A 20,348-nucleotide genomic window follows, 5' to 3' on the forward strand; every position below is an offset into this window, starting at 1 on the left:
GAAGGAGGATCTGGGAACTACAGACCTGTCCTCCTGACCTTGGTGCTTGGCAAGGTTATGGAATAGATCATCTTGAGTCTGATCACACAGCACCTACAGGACAGTTGGGGGATCAGACCCAGCCTGCATGGATTAAAGAGGGACAGGTCCTGCCTGACCAACCTGATCTCCTTTTATGACCAGGTTACCCACCTGGTGGATTCTCGGAGTCACTGCGGTCAAGATGACCCCGAGGTGTTAGAAAGTCTCTTTTTCCCAGCCCCGCAATCGAAGGAGTCAGGATTCCTTGGCTCTGGTTTTCAAGGTTGTTTATTTTCTCTTATCTAATGCATTCTTTTTCTGACCTGCTGAGGTCTATCTAGCAGGTCGGTCTGTGGCACACTGCACGCCCCTGAGGTGGTGTTAGTTTTTTTACACTAAGAACTACATGTACTTTATTTACAATAATTTTCCAATACCTATCACCTATGTTAGTCCGTCTCTACTCTAAACCAATTCAAAAGTGCCACCATCACCCAGAAGATGGAGGCTAAGAAGAAGAAAGAGGAAGAACAAGGCACATACAAATCCCTCCATCTTGGCTACTGAATCCTCATTCTAAAACCCCAAAATTCTACTTTTCCACCCTGTGACAAACTAACTATCATTCTACTTAAACTCTTGTGGCTTGTAAATCTTCACATAAAGTTGGTAATTTTCTCCATGGGTTAAAATCAAAGGCACAGGTGTCTTTGGCTTTGTGCCAAGGTCTCTGAGCTCCTAGCCAGGGGCTTGAGCCATCCAGGACAGCCAGAGGGATGTCCTGGGTTCCGACAGTGGATGAGGAGAAGGCTGTGGATGTAGTGTACCTGGATTTCAGTCTCCCATAGCATGTTCCCAGAAAAGATGGCAGCCCTTGGGTTGGACAGGGGTACTCTTCACTGGGTTAAGAACTGACTGGACAGCCAGGTCCAGAGAGTGGCAGTGAATGGTGCCACATCCAGTTGGTGGCCAGTCACTAGTGGTGTTCCCCAAGGATCAGTGTTGGGCCCAGTCTGTTTAATATCTTTATTGATGATCTGGATGAGGGGATCGAGTCTACCATTAGTAAATTTGCAGATGACACCAAGTTGGGTGCGAGTGTCAATCTGTTGGAGGGTAGGAGGGCTCTACAGAGGGATCTGGACAGGCTGGATAGATGGGCTGAATCCAATGATATGAGGTTTAACAAGATCATATGCCAAGTTCTGCATTTTGGCTACAACAACCCCCTGCAGCACTAGAGGCTGGGTACAGAGTGGCTGAACAGAAGCCAGGCAGAAAGAGACCTGGGGGTACTGATCAATGGCAGACTGAACATGAGGCAGCAGTGTCCACTTGGCTAAGAATACCAATGGGATCCTGGTCTGTATCAGAAATAGTGTAGCCAGCAGAACGAGGGAAGTGATTTTTCCACTGTACTCAACAATGGTTAGGCTACACCTTGAGTGCTGTGTCCAGTTCTGGGCCCCTCAGTTTAGGAAGGATGTTGAGATGCTGGAGCGTGTCCAGAGAAGGGCTGATGAAGGGTCTGGAACACAAATCCTATGAGGAGTGGCTGAGGTAATGGGGTTGTTTAACCTGGAGGAGGCTCAGGGGAGGCCTTATCCCTCTCTACAACTACCTGGAAGGAGGTTATAGCCAGGTGGAGGTCCGCCTCTTCTCCCAGGCAACTAGCAATAGACAGGAAGACACAGTCTCAAGCTGTGCATGGGGAGGTTTAGGTTGGACATTAGGAAGAAGTTCTTCACAGAAAAGGTGATAGGCATTGGAATGGGCTGCCCAGGGAGGTGCTGGAGTCACCATCCCTGGAGGTGTTTAAGACTGGGTGTGGCACCTAGTGCCATGGTCTGTCACAGACATATTTTGTGAAAAATCCTTTGCTAGGATTTTTTCTCCTGAGAAGCTGAGAAGCCTCAGAGGAAAAGAAAAACAGTAATTATCTGCTGCTGTGGAATGCAACAGGTGCATCTTTGACTGGTCTCATGTGGTTGTTTTTAATTTATGGCTGATCACAGTCCAGATGTCTCAGACTCTGGTCAGTCACAAGATTTTATTATTATTCCTTTCTTTTCTTTGCTAGCCTTCTGATGAAATCCTTTCTTCTATTCTTTTAGTATAGTTTTAGAATGTAATTTTCTTTTAATATAATATATATCATAAAATAATAAATCAGCCTTCTGAAACATGGAGTCAAGATTCTCATCTCTTCCCTCATCCCGGGACCCATGTGAACACCACCACAATGGTCTAGTTGACAAGGTGGTGTTACGTCATGGATTGGACTCAGTGATGTCAAAGGTCTTTTCCAACCTAGCTGATTCTGTGATTGTGTGACTGTTGCCTGTGGGATGGACTCAAGTTGCAACAGTTTGGAGAGAACTGTTGCTCATGAGATGGACTGATGTTGGAGATGTTTGTGGAGAACTATCTCCCATGGGAAGGACCCTATGCTGGAGCAGGAGAAGGACTCTTCTCCCTGAGCAGCATGAGAAAAGCAGGTGATGAACTGACCATAAACCCCATTCTCCGTTGTAGTGGGTTGACCCTGTCTGGATGCCAGGCACCCACCAAAGCCACTTTCTTACTCTCCTCTGCAGCTGGACAGAGGAGAGAAAATTTAATGACAGGTTCACGGGTTGAGATAAGGACCGGGAGAGAGATCACTCATCAAATACTGTCACGAGAAAAACAGACTCATGTCGCTATAGGACACGAAATAAAATACACGCATGCTGGAACCTCCAAGGTAAAAAAGAAGGGACGTTTATTTTCTGACTCGAACATTTATAGACTTTCAAAAGTGACAGTTGATTGGAGGATGAAAGTGCCACCTCTCCAATGACACTGGTCAAACCAACTGTCCATCAAATTTCCCCTCCTCCAGAAAATGTAAAACAGTAATTATTTACATAAAAGTGCGTGAGAAACTTCATTACAAGAATGTAAACATCAGAAGGCTTAGAAGAACATCGAAGAACAGGGTGACATCTCACCCTTTTTCCGTATTAAAAAAGAAAAATTAACAATGTTAAAAGGAAATATTAACAATGTTCAGTGTCCACTCGTGGAGGAATCATTGGAGTGATCACTCATGTTGTCTGCATCTGAGTCATAACTCGATTCATCCACTTGATGACTTTTACTTTGGTCACGGTTTCCAGTTTGCCTGTCAGCTGGATTCTGTCTCTGTGGTTGCAGGTCAGGACAAACAGACTTTGAAGGTACCCAGTGTACCCCAGTATCTGTGGATACACACGCATCCCCACGCCCCAAAGTGATAAGGTCATAGGGACCTTCCCGCTGTTTGGTGACTAAATTCCGCACCCGAACCTTCGCGCAAGGCTGATGTGTCTCATCTGCAGCCTGCAACGAAAGGTGATGATTCAAAATGACAGGATTATTTGAGTTCTGCGGCACAGTAAGATGGCGTACAAAGCTTTTGCCAACTGACTGTGTGGGGTTTCACCCCGTATTCTCCGCTTTTGTTTTCGAATGACCCACTTCAGAGTACCATGAAGGCATTCTACAATAGTTTGACCAGTCGGAGAATGAGGGATACCAAACTTGTGTGAGACACCCCACAACTGCAGGAACTGCCGCACCTTCTGCGATGTGTAAGCAGGACCATTGTAGTTTTCACAGCAGAAGGTATGCCCAGAACGACAAAGGCCTGCCTCCAGTGGGCAAGGACATTGCGGCCCTTTTCTCCAGTGTGAGCAGAAGCCCACATCGCAGAGGAGAACACGTCCACAGTGACATACACATACTTGAGCCAGCCAAACATGGCAATCTGGGTGACATAAGTCTGCCAAAGCTCCACGGCCCTAAGGCTTCTGGGGTTTACCCCTGCCGGCAAAGGCACAGCAAGCGTGTGACATTTGTCACACGACTTCACAATGTCATGAGCCTCAGTTGGCATCAACTGAAACTGCTTCTGCAAGGTATGTGCATTCTGGTGGAAAAACCCATGCAATGCATTGGCCTGCATGAGTGTGTCAGGCTGAGGTGCTACCCATGCTGGGTTAGCCCTTGTGTTACCTTCCACTACAAACCCTGGCAAATTGGTGTGACTCCTCACATGCAGAACATAGAACAGATGAACTTGGGCCTGAATGGCACACCACAAAGTCTTCAGTAAATGAAACAAGGCAGGATTACTGACCTCCTTCAAAACTGATCGACCTGACCCCTGTGCGATGTTGGCCACATAGGCAGAATCCATGACCAAATTGAAAGGTTCCTGGGAAAATTTCTCAAATGCTATGACAACAGCCTTCAATTCAACCAATTGGGCTGACCCATCCTCATGACCTTCCAGGATCTGCCACTCAGATCCATCCCTCCAAGTAACAATGGCCTTCCCTGTTTTCCCCAAACTGTCAGTGAAGACGGTGGGTCCTTGCACAGGGTTCCTGGCTATTTTTGGGCCGCAAAGAGATTTGTGTGAATTTCGCCATCTGCAGTAGCCTGTGGCTGGGCAGATGATAAGTGATCTGCCCTGAAAAGTTTTCCAGAGCACTTTGCAGGGACACACTGTTTGCAAAGCTCCAGTCAAAATCCTCCCGCTGTACCGGGAGTATGATTTTTGCGGGATCCGCACCCATCAATTGCAAACACCATTGCTGGCATTTGATTATCAAGCGAGCAATTAGCTCAGACAATGCAGTTGCCGTCTTCTGCAGCTGATGGGGCAAGAAAACCCATTCCAAGATGTGCAAGGAATCGGACCATTTGTCACTCCATTGGTCAATGATGCCTGTGGGATGCGAATCTTGAGTGGTAATGAACACAGTGACATCAACAGAGGGATCAATGCGATAAACCTGGCAAGCAGAAACAGCTCACTGAACCACCTCCAGCACCCGACATGCCTCAGGGGTCAATGTGCAAGGAGACTTTAAATCAGAGTCTCCTTTCAACAAATCATACAGAGGAGACAGTTGTGCGTCGGTCAGTCCCAAGTGCAGATGTAACCAAGTGATGACACCTACCAATTTCTGGGCATCATTCAGTGTCGTCACCGAATGCACAAATTGCACCTCCTGGTGTCGGATTGTCTGTTCCAGAATTTTGACCTCCAAATACTTCCAAGGAGGTTGTGGTTGAACCTTTTCTGGAGCCACCTGCAGCCCATGAGAATGCCCCCATCAAAAATCTGTCCCGATGCGCACTCCCCATGCGGACAGAACATCCCTTCTGCAGAGATTAGCAGGAGTTGAAGTAACATGAGGCCAAATTAAGGCCATCTGTCCCTCCAGGTTCGCGACCAGCACAGGCTGCTGGCTCACGTAGCATTACGCCGTTCCTCCCAATCCCATGACAGGCATCTCCACCAGATTCAGGGGCCACTCTGGGCGCCAGGTGGCAAGGGAGAGAACCGTGACATCCGCACCACTGTCAAGAAACCCGCGGAGACAGATCTCCATTGGATTGCGCCAGGTATGGACAGGGTACACAGCATCTCGGGATGTTCTTTGGTCAGGACAGTGGTCCAGTAAACTTGAGGTGGCCCGGTGGATCCAGAGCCACCATCTCCACAAGACCGGTCAACTGTCCTGTGAACAGAAGATTTAAAAGGCACAAGTTGAGTAATCCGCATCCCTTTTGGGATAGTGACAAGGGGGGGGGGGGTGGGGGGTGTGGGTGTGGAGACCGTGGCACAAATCTGTCCCGTGAAATCCGCATCAATAGGTCCCAAGTGCACAATGATGCCCTGAAGGGGGGCACTAGATCTCCCCTTAAGGAGAGCACTCATGCCCTCACCCAAGGGACCAAAGGCATCCAGGGGGACCTTGTGTATTTTGCAAGATTCTAAGACAACTGTTGCTGCTGTGCAGACATCAATACCTGCCGAGCCGTGGGTGCTGGCTGCAATCTGGCTAAGCCGACCTCCATCGGCTCCGGGGTCTGGAGAGAAGCTTGTGTCTGGGCACGTCTCCCCTTCGCGCTCTGCTTCCTGTTTTCCTGTTTCCTGAGCCTGGCAAAGCCTGGCCATTAACATGAACAGTCGCCTTACAGACATTTGCCATATGGTTTGGCCTTCCACACTGACCACACAAAAACATGGGAGTTGTGACCTTCTGTACCTTCTTTCCCTGTTTCTTGCTGGTCTGAGCATTCCCCTGCTGTCGCTGCCTGCCCTGTGGCACTGCCCAGACCAGCTGCACAGCAGTAGCCAAGGCAGCCATCTTCTGACCTGAGGTTCCTATCTTTGCACAGGTCTCTGCCATCTGGGAGACAGAAGGATCACCAGGAAGAGCCTCTATGATTCTCCTACAATCGGCATTGCAGTTACATCTCGCAAGGTGTGTAAGCACAAGCTTCCTTGCCTCAGGATCTCCTGTTGTAGTGTGTTCTGTTAGTTTGTTTAATTGCTCCCCCATTTTCTGTAATGGTTCTGCCCTCCCAGTTTTTCCCACCTTAGCTTTGTCAGTTATTATGTTCCCATGGCAACTCCCACCATGGTATTGTCTGTCATTTGGTTACCTTGGTTACTCCCGCCACAGTTATGTCAATCCTGGCTGTTATATGATTTCCCCTCCCCTGTGTTTCCTTATATGTGAATTTGTTCTCCTCCCTGGGCCCTGTCAATCACTCCCCACTCCTTCTAGTTTGCCAGAATCTTCTGTGCTTAGGGAGACTTGATTGGCTGTGGCTCCGGGGCCCCTCCTTTACATTGTTTCTATTGGGATTTTCCTCATGTCAGTTATCCTAAGTTCACTCCCCTACCTTCCCCTATTGGTCCTTTGTAAACCCCTCCCTGAGATCCCTCCTTCCCTTTATAACCCTGTTACACCTTTTGTTCTGGGCACACGCTGGTAGACACGTTAGATTCAACACCTGGGTGTCTGTCACTCCCTGGTTCTACAATAAATCTGACAAGTCTCCAGTGAGTGTCCGGACTCTTTACTCTCGTCGGCCAGCAGCGAGTCTGTCCGCTGTGAGCACAGCCCGAAGCCTTCTGATGCCGAGGGGTGCTCACACATTTGCAGCTGGGTGTTTGGCCGCCCTCCTGCTAGCCGGACACCTGACTTTAAGGCCACACCTCGCTGCAATCTCCCATCTGCTTCTCCACAGAGGTAGTCAGCCCCCCTGCAAATTGTAGGAAAGACTCATCAGCCCCCTGGACAACAGTCTCAAATGACTGCTTTGGAGCAGCCAGTTCGATGGTCTGAACCAACACTGTCATGCCTACTGTCTGGCACTGGTCAAGCAAAAGGGGATCAAAGCCAACTTGCCCATTAGGACCAGCACAATTGCCTGTGCCCAACAGCACATCAGTGCCAATAACACACCTGGGATCCTGCAGACTCAGCATAGCATTCCATTCCACTGCCCTGGCTGACAACTGAGTCCATTTAGACTGAAAAATGCCAAATTCTACAGGCGGAAAAAGAACACGAGCTGTAGAGTGGATGTCATAAGGCATCAGTAAATCAGCAGCAAGCACTCGAAGCAGCTGTATGACTTCAATAGACACTGACCATATGGTCCAAACTTATCACGGAGTTCCATCATAGCTTTCCATGATAAAGGTTGATAGGTGTTATGAGTCACACCCCTAAGTACAGGGAAAGCCTGGCAACTTCCTGGTAAGGTGGCAGCACCTGCTAAGTCCCGTCCCATGGGCCGCACAGGGATAGAGGCAGATGCCTGACTGGGAGGCAGCTCAACACCACCCAACATCGCGCCCCCTGCAGCATCAGCAGGGCCAGAGGAGCCATCTCCACAATCCAGCAGATGCTGTGCACAGGCACAATTAATCATTTCCTCGATCTTAGCTTTGACTTCTCGCCAGAACCGCCCATGTTCCCTCGGATGTACGGTCACCTAGCACGGAGGGAGTGTCCACAAGGCCGTCGAGGAAGGTCCACGGCCCCGGGAAACCATCGGTCTCCCACTGGCCGTGTCACCATTTGCGCTAAAAGTGAACACCTCAGCGTCCTCTCGCGCCGCAGCCCCGGTATCCGCGGGAGGCAGGGGCGGCGAGGCCAAAACAGCCGCCGCGGGGCCCGTGCTCGCCGGCAGCCCAGCAGTGCTTTCCGCTGCAGCACGGGCAGAGGACGCCGCAGCAGCGGAAGCAGGTCCCGTCAGGGCTCAGAGATCCGGTGCGGATCGGAGCGAGACCTACGCGAGGCCCCCCTCCCCCAGCACGGGGAAGGGATGGGGCGCGGAGAGAGAGACGCGGCTCGCGGAGCCGCGTCACCGCCCCGCGCCCCGGCCATGCAGGGCGGCACGGGGGCCTCCGGAACTGCCTCCAGGAGGGTCCCGCCCATGACGCGAAACCCCACAGCGGACACCGCCCCCCCGAGCGGAGCGGGGCGAGCTGCCCACCCACCGTGGCGGGGCCTGACGTAACACCGACCAATGCACCGCCTCCGGCGGCTTCCACTGCCTGCGCATGCCCGGCAGGCTGTGCAGACTCAGAGGCGGTAGATACCACCCCCCCGAAGTCGAGGCCGGCGCAGAAGCGGACGAACCCGCTCCCGCCACGCCCAGCGGGTATTTCGTGGAAACACCACAATTCTGACAAAGTTTTGTCACCGAATCAGACTCAAGCAGAGACGGAGGCTGAGCCAGGGACTCCTCGCAGCCCCCGAGCGCCGGGAAGGCACAAAGGGAGGGCGGTTCCCCCCCGTCCCGCCGCCTCTGCCCCCCGCGGAGGGGCGGGGTTGGCCTAGCCGACTCCACAGGGCCCCCAGAAGCCCGCGGGACTCCGCCGACTCTCTGGCAGCTCGGAACCAGCTGGCCGGGAGTCCAATCCACCCCGGGGGAACAAACGTCACTATCCGAGACGGAAACGTCTCCCATCTCACCGTCCTGGGGGGGAGGGAAGGGTTCTGCTTTGCGCAGAAATTTGAATTCACCCTCCTAGGTGTCCAAGACGGAAGGGTCCCCCTGGGAACACCGAGAGCTACAAAACCCAAACCCCCATCAAACTTTTTCCATTGCACCAGCAACGTTCCCACGTCTATACTACAATCATCAAGGAGAGCTTCCATGAGGTCTTCTCCCACGAGAGACCACGCCTCCCTGCAGAACGCTTCCTCAGGGTCTGAAAAAAACCCTTGCTCTCTGGCCCACAGAAATAATCTTTCAAAATCACTCCAGGAAAGCGAAGCCCGTTTCCGCTCCATGAGACCCTTCCAGAGATCCAAAACCAGGGAATCCTCCATGGAGATCACAGGGGATGCCACTATCACAAGGGCTGCAGGCAAAGTGCCAAATGGCTCGCAGTCACTGCGTCACAGCGGGGGGGGGGGGAGGGGTAAAACTCTATGACCTCATCCACTCATCCACAGCTGTCCTACACACGGCGGCCACCAGATGTCACTATAAGACACAAAATAAAATACACGCACGCTGGAACCTCCAAGGTAATAAAGAAGGGACGTTTATTTTCTGACTCCAACATTTATAGACTTTCAAAAGTGACAGTTGATTGGAGGATGAAAGTGCCACCTCTCCAATGACACTGGACAAACCAACAGTCCATCAAATTTCTCCTCTTCCAGAAAAGAATGTAAAACAGTAATTATTTACATAAAAGTGCATGAGAAACTTCATTACAAGAATGTAAACATCAAAAGGCTTAGAAGAACTTAGAAGAACAGGGCAACAGACTCTAATTAGTGATATGAAGTGAATTTATTACTAACAAAATCAAAGCAGGAAAACAAGACTTAAAATATACCCTTAAAAACACCTTCCTCCCACCCCTCCCTCCTTCCCAGCTCTACCTCCTACCCCAGCAATGCAGGGAGATAGGGAATGGGGGTTGATGCCTCAGGTTTTTATAATTTTCAGATTCTGTACTGCTTTAGTGTGTAGTTCTGAGCTTCATATTAAGGGATAGCAAGCTCTCTTCACAGAGTAGCCAGACAAAACTATTCCTTCTCTAGCTGGGGACCAAGGACAACCAATCCAAATTTCAGGCCCAAGAGCATAAACAACATGGACTGTAGACAGAAAACAAGAAGGATGGGACTTCATAACCTAAAGCTATAATTGGACAATTAACTCCAATATGCTAATGGAACAGAACTTATAAAAGCGAGAGACGTCATGAATGGTCATCCATTTTGTGACTATTTTGGGTTCATCTTGGGTGTAGCCCTGGCTGGGCTCTTGTACTGCTCAAGGTGTATCCATTGAGGCCTTTTAATAAATACCTAGTTTATTCTTTAACTCCATCTAGCCTCTGTTTTAGGTCAGCCTCAGTTCTATTTTGGGCCTATTCTGTGGAGACTGCATTTTCCAATAAAAATAAGGATATGAGAGGTGCTTGCCATGGGTAAATCCTGAGCAAGCTTTATTCTATCTCTTTGGATTCTGGCTTCATATCTGCCAGTATAGCCCTATTATATATATTTATTTATTTTTGTCCTTTTTTGCCTCGATGCAGCAAACTATGGAACAGCACATTATTTCTGATTCTGACATACCATTGTTCTTGTTACGGAGACCAGATTTAGAGGTCACAGACTGTTACTCACTGTGTGTCCTCAACTGCTAATACGAAGGAACAGAGGGCCTTCAAACCTGATATGAACTAAATAAAAAGGAATGCATCTTATGGTATTTGTATCAAATGTGCAATACTATTCACTGCAAGGAAAAATTCAACTTGCTAATTTTTTTTTTTCACACAAAAGCTCTGACAAATTAAACCTGTATAGGGAGTGAGGAAGATGGAGTGATCAACCAAGAGCTTCTAAGCATTACATCTTTGGAGTCCTGTATTCAAACAGAACTAAATATGCTGGACCGAGACCACAAGAAGCATTCAACCAAACTTTTGTAAATGTGTGTATCAATAGCTGCCTGCTAACACTTTCTGTTTCAGCTTCATCAGCTGTCTGGGGGGGGAGATTGTTTGAAGTGGCAGGTCCACTTAGCTTTTGAGTCAGTGATGTCACGAAAATGTCGCATGCTAGTCTTTTTATGAGAACAAGGGTATGCAAAGAAAAAAACAATTTAGCTTAGAAAAAACAGAACCTTGAAAAAATTAACAAATGGAAGAAAAATTCTTTGGTACATCACCGCAGAAAATCCCCTCGTAAAATCTCAAAGCGATTTCCATAAATTACTTCTGATTACTTAATTACTTGTGAGAATGTGGAAAAATGAAATGAAAAACAGGGTAGGAGGGTAAAACATGTCAACAAAGTGAGCAAAAATAAATCACAGGACTCAAAGATCATGATTAAAATTGGTCTGAAAAAAGGATCCCTACAGAGTAAAAGATACTGCCTGACGAGTGCCATCTAATGCATCAGTCAATCTTAGATTCAGGCCAGTCATACACATCTGGCATGAAGGATTCATATTCATAGGTCCAAACCTTTGATCGAATGTAACAGTTCTTGTCTGCAGGTTCAGGGTAATGGAAAGCCATGTTGTTTGCATACAAAAATTCCATAACCTGAAAAGTTAAATCACCATGCAGTTTGTGCCTTTTAATACAGTCACATAATACCTATGCTTCCACTGCAATATATTTAGGACTGACAAACTGGATAAAGACAAACACTAAAGTATTTTTACAATTCCTGAATGCCTTATCAGGGATCTGAAAACCTAATTTCAGAAATCAAAAGAGGATAATTTTGGCCCATCATCACTATCAAACTGAAGCATCCAACAAACTCAATTTTTTTATGATTGTCTCCTATTAAAGGCACAAAGAGCTGTGTTTTTTGTCCCCAAGCACCCAGTGTTCAAGAGTCATATTGTATAATTCAGCAGGTTAATGTACACATAAACCACTTTTAGTACAATCCACTTTTATGCTTCATACTCACCTTGACAGTGATATAAATAGAAACTTCCCTAATATTAGACAGTGGAGGATAAAGTCTTTTGTGTGCAAGTTCTTCATCAGTCAACTGTTCTGTCAATGCCTGAGTAAGAAAAACAAAGAAGTTTTATTTCATGCATCCCTAATGGGATCGATAACATGCTAAAAAACCCTAGAGAAACAAATTGCAATGGTTTTAATACCAGAGTGCTCTCAGAGAAGTAGTATAAGGTGGTCAAAATCTCAAACTTCTGAATGATCAACTTTTCAACCTGTGCTCTTATCAGTGAATTCTGCTTGCAAGCATTTAGTAAGAAAAGGTCCTTTTTTGGAGGCTGAACTCCCCATAACCATGGGAGTTTATAAGAGTGCAGCAATGCCTGCAGGGCAATCCAGGGTATTGTATCTGACTGAACTGGAGTTCATTTCCCATAGCAGCCCTCACATTGCTGTGCTTTGCACTGGTAGCTAGAAAGGTGTTGACAACACACCAGTGTTTTGGCTACTGCTGAGCAGCGCTGGCACAGCATCAGTGCTGTCTTTCAACATACCCCCATTAGGGGCTGGGAGGTGGCAAGATCCTAGGAGGGAATACAACTAGGCCAGCTGACCCAAACTGATGAAAGGGATGGTCCAAACCCTATGACATCAGCTCAGATATCAAAGCTGAGGGAAGGAGGATGAACAGAGGGCATTCACCATTTACAGTGTTTGCCTTCTGGAGTGTCCTGGGTAACCCAAAATATTATTGTATTCCATATCTATCTGTGTTCAAAATTGTTATTGTCTCTTAAAGACCCTCTGGTCAGAAACAAAACCACGGGGCCTGCAGGTGCGTGTCTTTTTAAAGTTGGGGGTCACTCAGATTGAGCTGTCTTGCCCTTTCCCTTTTGTTAGTGCAGGGAGAGAGCTGAGGCAGTGCAAGCAATGCCTCGCTTTTGATTTCCTTTTGTTTGCTTTTTTCCTCGAGGGGATTGCTTCAGGCGGGTTGCTGCTGTTGCCTGCATCCATAACTGTGCTTGTATACAACTGAAAGCTAAAGACACATTATCTTGAACTGTACTAAGTGCTTCTACTATTAACTTGTGATCTTGGTACCCGGCCTTTTCCCACTTTGGCAGTACTTTTGAAATCTGCCACTGGCTAGTTCCTAATGCCAATAGAGATGACTGTAAAGGCTGTTTCAATTTTGTTAGGCCACTTGCTGCAATGGTCAGTTGATTCATCAGTATTTCTGAATCAATTCCATTTAAAACTCCTAATTCTGTCCCTAATATCACAGTTAGATCTTTTCTTATTCTGCTCCTGAGATATGCCTGTCTTAGTAACCACGTTTTCCAGCCCTTGAAGGATGTTTTTAGGAAGGAGGAGCAGGCTCTTTGGATTTTTGAGATGTTAATTTGCATTATCAACTCCACACGTTTGAGAGACCATTCTGGATTGAATAATAGTTGTTGTTCACCCACATTCCTCACTACGTAGGGGCCTATTTCATACACTTCAGGTTCAAGTTTGGGTTGAGTCTGAACGATTTGAGTCCTAGTATGGGTTGTATAAGGTCCTGCTGTGGTACTAAGTGCAGTGTCTACTTTGAATTTAAATAAAAGTCCGATAGCATCACAAGCCCAAAGGCAAGTCACTTCTACAGGCTGTGTTAAGGTGAAATTACACCAACAGTCTGATTCACTTAGGCTATCACACACTTCCTGGTGTTTGTATACACCAGGAGAGGGTGAGACACGAATTGCATCTGGTCTCTCATAAGCCGTCCCATTGATGACCCGGCACCCTACCTTGATGTGGGATCTCAGCACCTCAGGACTGATGTGCAGAGTGACCGAGACCACCCTTGGGGGGCTTGGGAGTCCTGGAATGTTGCCAGAAGTGTCTGGTGGCTGGACTTTGATCCTACACAGGAGACGACACCTGTATGAGGATGGGAGGATTTCACTGGGTAAATGGTGAAGGGGTAAGTTAATTAGAGAGTGAAACACAGGGTTTAAGATTTCTGTACAGGGGGGTCTAAAGAAGTAAGATGGAGGAATTGGGGTGTGTCCTGTCCTTCTTCTTCTTCTTCTTAGCCTCCATCTTCTGTGGTGATGTTGGCACTTTGGGATTGGTTATTACTAAAAGTGCACTGGTTAATAAGGGTAAAAGGTATTGGGGAAAATTGATAAATATTGTATACGTAATTTTGAGTATAAAGATAGGTGACCGCCCCGGGGGCTCTCAGTGTGCTCATGGCTGGCTTGCTGTGCAGACCTCTGTTGGGCTGAGAGAAAATCTTTTAGATAAACAATTAATAAACACCAAGACCGAGAAAAAACCTGAAGCCTCTTCTCGTCCTTTGAAGCGCGGGCTGTCCAAGGCCACTCCAGGCCTTTCCAGGTCATTAAAACAGCTGAGAAACGGACACCTTGATTTCTTCTCCTCTAATTCCTTGAAGTGTCCACAGTTCCCGTTCCTGCCATTCCTGCTTCTCATATATCTGATTCCCATGGATTACTACAGTGGATAGGTTTAAATATTTTATCTCAGAAAGTTCTCCCATAGATCCAGTATACTGATTAAAAGCCTGGGACCAAAGCCATTCAGCATCACTTTGGATAGAGGTGCTCTCTAGTTCTAGAACTTTAATTATAATTACATACAAAACAATTCTGTAAATCAAAGTATGAACTACCCCCGACCGCAATATACTCATTTTGCCCTAGTAAGTTAAAGTCTTAGTTCATTGTCTCCTGGTGTCACTCTCCAAGGGGCTTCTGGGCCTTCTTAAATCGAGAGTGATGGATCCAGGCGTTCTGCTCCTTGATTTTGATTGCAGTGCAAGTGGTGAGAAGCACTTGGAATGGTCCCTCTCACTGTGGTTCTAAAGTCTTTTCTGTAAGAGACTTAATATATTCATAATCTCCAGGCTGTATGTTATGTACTGGTCTATCTAACTCCCTGCTCCGGGTTCCAGCCACGTGTTTCTCAATTTCTCTGAGCTGTTTGCTTAAAGCCACCATGTAGGTGGCCAGTGTTACCTCCTCAATGTGGGTGGACATTCCCTTTTGTATGCCACATGGTCTTCCATAGAGTATTTCAAAAGGGCTCAACTTTTCTTTAGCTTGAGGTTTAGTTCGAATTTGCAATAGTGCCAGTGGAAGAGCTTGGGGCCAGGGTAGATTAACTTTCTGCCCCAGTCTTACAATCTGCTGCCTAATCAAATGCTTCATTTTCTCCACCTGGCCGCTCGACTGGGGGCGGTATGGAGCATGAAGTTCCCAATCTATGCCCAGGTGGCTACTAATCTGTTACACTACTTTGGAAATTAAATGTGATCCTCTATCCGAGGACATTGTGGCTGGAACTCCAAAGCGTGGTATTATTTCTTGTAATAATACTCTGGTTACCTCTCGAGCTTTTACAGTTCTGGTGGGGAATGCTTCTGGCCACCCTGAAAATCTATCTGTCAACACCAGTAAATACCGATACCGCCCTTTCCTTGGAAGTTCTGAAAAGTCAATTTGCCACTGTTGTCCAGGCCCATGGCCTCTCCCAATCTGACCGAGTTTCAGCCTGGGGGTATTTTTGGGGTTAGTCTGGAGGCAAAGATCACACTGTTGGGTCACTTGAGTAATAGTGGCATATAAATTCCTAGCAACAATTCTTTCAATCAAGTAGGTGTATAGGGCATCTATTTCCCAGTGTGTTTTCTGGTGTTCTTCCCTTACTAGTGATCACAATAAATGGGAAGGGATTACCAGCTTCTCTTCAATGGTAGCCCACCCTTCTTGGTTATACGTCCCTCTTTGATCTTCAATCAATTTTCTATCTCTCTTATTATATCCTGGATTACCTTCAAGGGAAATTTGTCCATCTGGAATTAGGGCTCCTTCAGTAGCTACCTCACCTTTTGCTGCTTCTTTTGCCTCTCTATCCACCAGCTCCTTTCCTTCTTCCAATTCTGAGCTCACTCTTTGTTGTGCCTTAATATGCATAATTGCTACCTTTTCAGGCAGCTGAACTGCTTCTAGCAGCTGGATTATCTCTTGTGCATGTTTGATGTTCTTTCCCTGTGAGGTCAACAGTCCCCTCTCTTTCCAGATGGCTCCATGTGCATGTACGACTCCGAATGCATACCTCGAGTCTGTATAAATGTTTACTCTCTTTCCTTTTGCCATTTCCAAGGCACGGGTCAGGGCAATTATCTCAGCCTTCTGCGCAGAGGTACGTGTTGGTAAGGATCCAGATTCGATTACCTCTGCAGGTGGTCACTGCACACCCAGCATGTCGCTTCCGATTGGCAACGTAGCTGCTCCCATCAGTGAACCGGGTCTCTGCATCGTCCAAAGGAGTGTCCTTTAAGTCTGGGCAGCTGGAGTAGGTAGCTTCAATAGTCTCCAGGCAATCATGGTGTACTGCTTCTCCTTGATTTCCACTGAGAAAGGAAGCTGGGTTGACAATATTAGTCACCACTATCTCTACATCATCTTGCTCTACCATGATGGTCTAGTATTTCAGAAACCTCTGTGCTGAAAGCCAGTGGCCACCCTTTACATCCAGTACTGCAGACACTGTGTGGGATGTTACATGGCTTTGCAAGGGTTCCTCAGGGTGAGAGAGATAGACGAGAATCTTGGCTTCATGATCAGAAGGCTGGATTTATTAATTTATGATATAATACATTAAGACTATACTAAAAGGAATAGACAGAAAAGTTCAGAAGCTGCTATGCTAAGAACAGAATAGGAATAGAAAACAAGGGAGCTCTCTGTGAATCTGTCCCAGGGAGCTTGGCTCTGATTGGCCCTTAATTGTAAACATGGAACATGGGCCAATCATAGGTGCACCTGCTACATTCCACAGCAGCAGATAACAATTGTTTACATTCTTCTTCTGGGGCCTCAGCTTCCCAGAAGGAGAAAAATCCCAAAGAAAGGATTTTTATGAAAAAATGTCTGTGACAGTGGGACACTAGCACAGTAAGTTTTTGTCCGAGGGTAAACTTGCGTGCCTCTTGAATATTCAGCACAACTGCTGCTCCAGCTCTGAGGCAACCTGGTCATCCTTGCATCTAGTTGCTTGGAAATGTAAGCAACTGCCCTCCGGTATGGACCCAAGTCCTGAGCCAGTGTTCCCAGGGAAATTCTCTGTCTTTCATGGGAAAATAGAAAGAATGGTTTACTTACATCTGGAAGTCCCAAAGCTGGAGCTGACATGAGGGCACTCTTTAGCTGGTGAAAGGCCTGTGTGGCTTCTTTTGTCCCCTGGAGATCTCTGTTTCCATCGGCAATAAGAGCATAGAGGGGTCTGACAAGCAGTCCATAATTATAAATCCACAGCCGGCACCACCCTGCCATGCCTAAGAAGGTTCGGAGTTCTTTTATTGTCTGGGGTTTTGAGGTTTGGCATATGGCTTCCTTGCGAGCCTGCCCTAAAGTCCGTTGCCCAGCACTGACCTCGTACCCCAGGTAAATTACTTTCTGTTTCACTACCTGAGCCTTTTTCTTTGATACTCTGTATCCTTGGAGTCCTAGGAAATTCAAAAGGCTTACCGTCCAGGCCACACATGCTTCTCTCGTCCGAGTGGCTACTAGAAGATCATCCACGTACTGCAAAAGTCTTCCTTCTTCCTGTGGAGCTTCCCAGGACTCCAGATCTTTTGCAAGTTGCTCCCCAAACAGAGTGGAGGAATTTTTTGAAGCATTGGGGCAATCTCAACCATGTGAGCTGGGTTTTGCGCCCACTTTTAGGGCTTTCCCATTTGAATGCAAAAATTTTCTGGCTGGCTTCGTGTATGGGGAGGCAAAAGAAGGCATCTTTTAGATCTAAAACAGTAAACTAGGTTAGCTCAGGTGTTAGCCAAGTTAATAAAATATATGGATTGGCTACTACCGGATACCAATCTTCTCTTACTTTATTGACAGCCCTCAAATTCTGTACTGTCCGGTATGACCCATCAGATTTCCGAACAGGTAAAATGGGAGTATTGAAATCAGATTGGCATTCTTTCAGTAACCCTAACCGCAGAAAATTTTCAATTATTGGGCTGATTCCTTCCCTGTCTTCTTTCTTTAGGGGATGCTGCTTAATTATCACTGGTTGTGTCCCCTCCTTGAGTTTTGTTACTATAGGGGAGGCATTTTTCGCCCTTCCCAGTACATCAGAGGCCCATACCCCGAGAAATACCAGACTTAGTTTTTCTTCATCAATTTCTTCCTTGATTTCAATAGCTGTTAAGGTTAGACTTAATACCTCTATGTACTTTTGAGCATTCGCCTCCAGAGTAACCTCTCCATTTTTGAATGTAATGGTTGCTTGTAACTGCTCCAATAAATCTCTCCCTGAAAGTGCCTTTGGTGAATTGGGCATGTACAAGAATTTATGAATACCCCATTGTTTTCCCAATTTATACCTCAAAGGATTTCAAAAATATGCCCTTTCAGACTAGCCAGTTGCCCCCTGCACTACAACATAATCATTTTCCACAGGTACTAAAGCTTTATTTAAAACTGAATATGTAGCTCCCGTATCAACCAAGAATTCCACCCTTTTCCCTTCTTCCCCCAGCCTCATTGTTATAACCAGTGGATCCGCTGGGGCAGAATCCTCCGGTCCTCCTCAGTTGTTTTGTACGTGTGCAGCCATTTGTTGGTCACCCCGTCTCCGTTCTGGGCATTGATCTTTCCAGTCACCAATTCTTTTGCAGATTGCACACTGGTTCCTGCCCAGATGTGGTGGTCCTTGTCTGGGTGGTCCCTGGTTGTATTTTCTTTGCCTTTCCTCCTGTACCACTGCCACCAACCTTTTCATTCCTTGTTTATATCCTTCTTCCAGGTTACTGAACACCCTCCAGGCTTCCTCTAGCAAGGCTTTGAAATTTCTCCCTTCTGGCCCCTGAATTTTCTGAAGTTTACATCTAATATCTCCAGCAGACTGCCCCAAAAATGAATTAACTAGTTGATTTATCCCTATCTCAGACCCTGGATCCAATGATGTATGATGATGCATACCATCCCTTAAACGCTCTTAAACTCAGATGGAGTCTCAGAAGGCCCCTGCTTAAGGGAGTATAAGACAGACCAATTTATGGTTTTCGGAATAGCTCTTTCCACCCCTGTTGCTATCTAATCTTGATAATCTGATAATTTCTTTACCTCTGCTGATATATTAGGGTTCCATTCTGGGTCTTGGAGGCGGAAATGTTCCTTTACATCTGGCTGCTTGCTCTTGCAATAATCCTCTGCCAAAGTCCCTGTTGTCTTTAAGATCAATTGTTTTTCCGTTTCAGTGAAAGCATCCAGTAGTAACTGGATGTCAGCCCAATCTGGGTTGTGTTACTTGATAGCATATCATAGACGTTTGGCAGTGAGTATCGGATCAACACGATAATTCCTAGTAATCCTTTCCCATGCCTGTAAATCAAGAGTGGTAAATCGAACTTTAATCATTAATCTCCCTCCTTCTTGTCCCACTGCCTCTTGCAGAGGGGCCTGTAACACTGCTTGCCTCTTAGTTCTAGATGCAACTGGACTGTTGGGGGGGGTTGGATTCTAGTGGATGTTTCTTCCCCACCTGAGTCCTCCTCCTTTTTAGGGAAGCTCCCTTCCTCTTCATTCTCATCTTCAACCTCTTCAACCTCCCTCCTCCTAGGAGGAGCTTTCATCCACTCAGATGTATCTCGTTCTTGCTCCTCAGAATGATAGACCTTATCTGATCTCATACACCGTTGTCCTATACTACATGCTGAACAACAACATTTGATTTGCCCTCTCTTTGCCTTGTTTTCCTTTTCAAGGGCCAAGACCAGTGGATCTGAGGGCGGTCTGATCCCACAGTCCATTTGCCATTCTTGGTGATTTGTTAAAACAAAAATCATATCAGCATACAAAACCTCATCCCACTTACCTTCCCGTCTTAAAAACAACATTAACTGCAGTAAGGTATCATAATCTAAGGTTCCAGTGGGAGGCCACTTTACTCCATCCTCAAACCTGTATAAGGGCCACCAGCATGTGCAATATTGGATTAGATCCTTTTTATTCTCAGATCCCCCCCTGCTGGTGACTTCCTTCCAGTGGGTCAAGATCCACCCCAAGGGGCTAGTCCGAGGGACTTCCTTCCTCTGGTTAGTTCCAGCTATCTCCTTCTCCTTGCCCTATCTCGCTTCCACCCAAACCTCTCTTCACAGAGCTTCACAGTAGTTTCCCAGTCTTCCTCTCACACATAGCTCCAGGTGGCAGGTATCAGATGTGATTTTCCACACACAAACTTTAAGATCTTAGGTTCTGAATTAGCTTGATGAGGAAATTTTAATTTACACTCGGGGCATGTGCCCTGATGCTTATTAGAACAGCAATACCAGCGTTTCTCACAAACTCCGCACTGCAATAATACCCACGCAGCATGCCAGCCTCTTGATGCACCAAAGGCTCTCAGGAATTGCCCGCAGAGGCAGGCTATTCCGTTTATCACAGGGAACTCTAAATCCTCTACAGCAGGTTGTTCCCAGTCCAGACTTAGTATAGTACCAGCTGAA

The 20,348-nt window shown here is 46.8% G+C and overlaps 1 pseudogene; it reads right to left on the reverse strand.

Annotated features, from left to right (window-relative positions):
• Positions 1 to 1,594: 1,594 nt before the first annotated feature.
• Positions 1,595 to 19,475, reverse strand: LOC134431524 (uncharacterized; annotated as a pseudogene).
• Between the last annotated feature and the right edge of the window lie 873 nt (positions 19,476 to 20,348).

Source organism: Melospiza melodia, chromosome W (assembly GCF_035770615.1).
Source record: "Melospiza melodia melodia isolate bMelMel2 chromosome W, bMelMel2.pri, whole genome shotgun sequence".
Lineage (NCBI taxonomy): Eukaryota > Metazoa > Chordata > Aves > Passeriformes > Passerellidae > Melospiza > Melospiza melodia.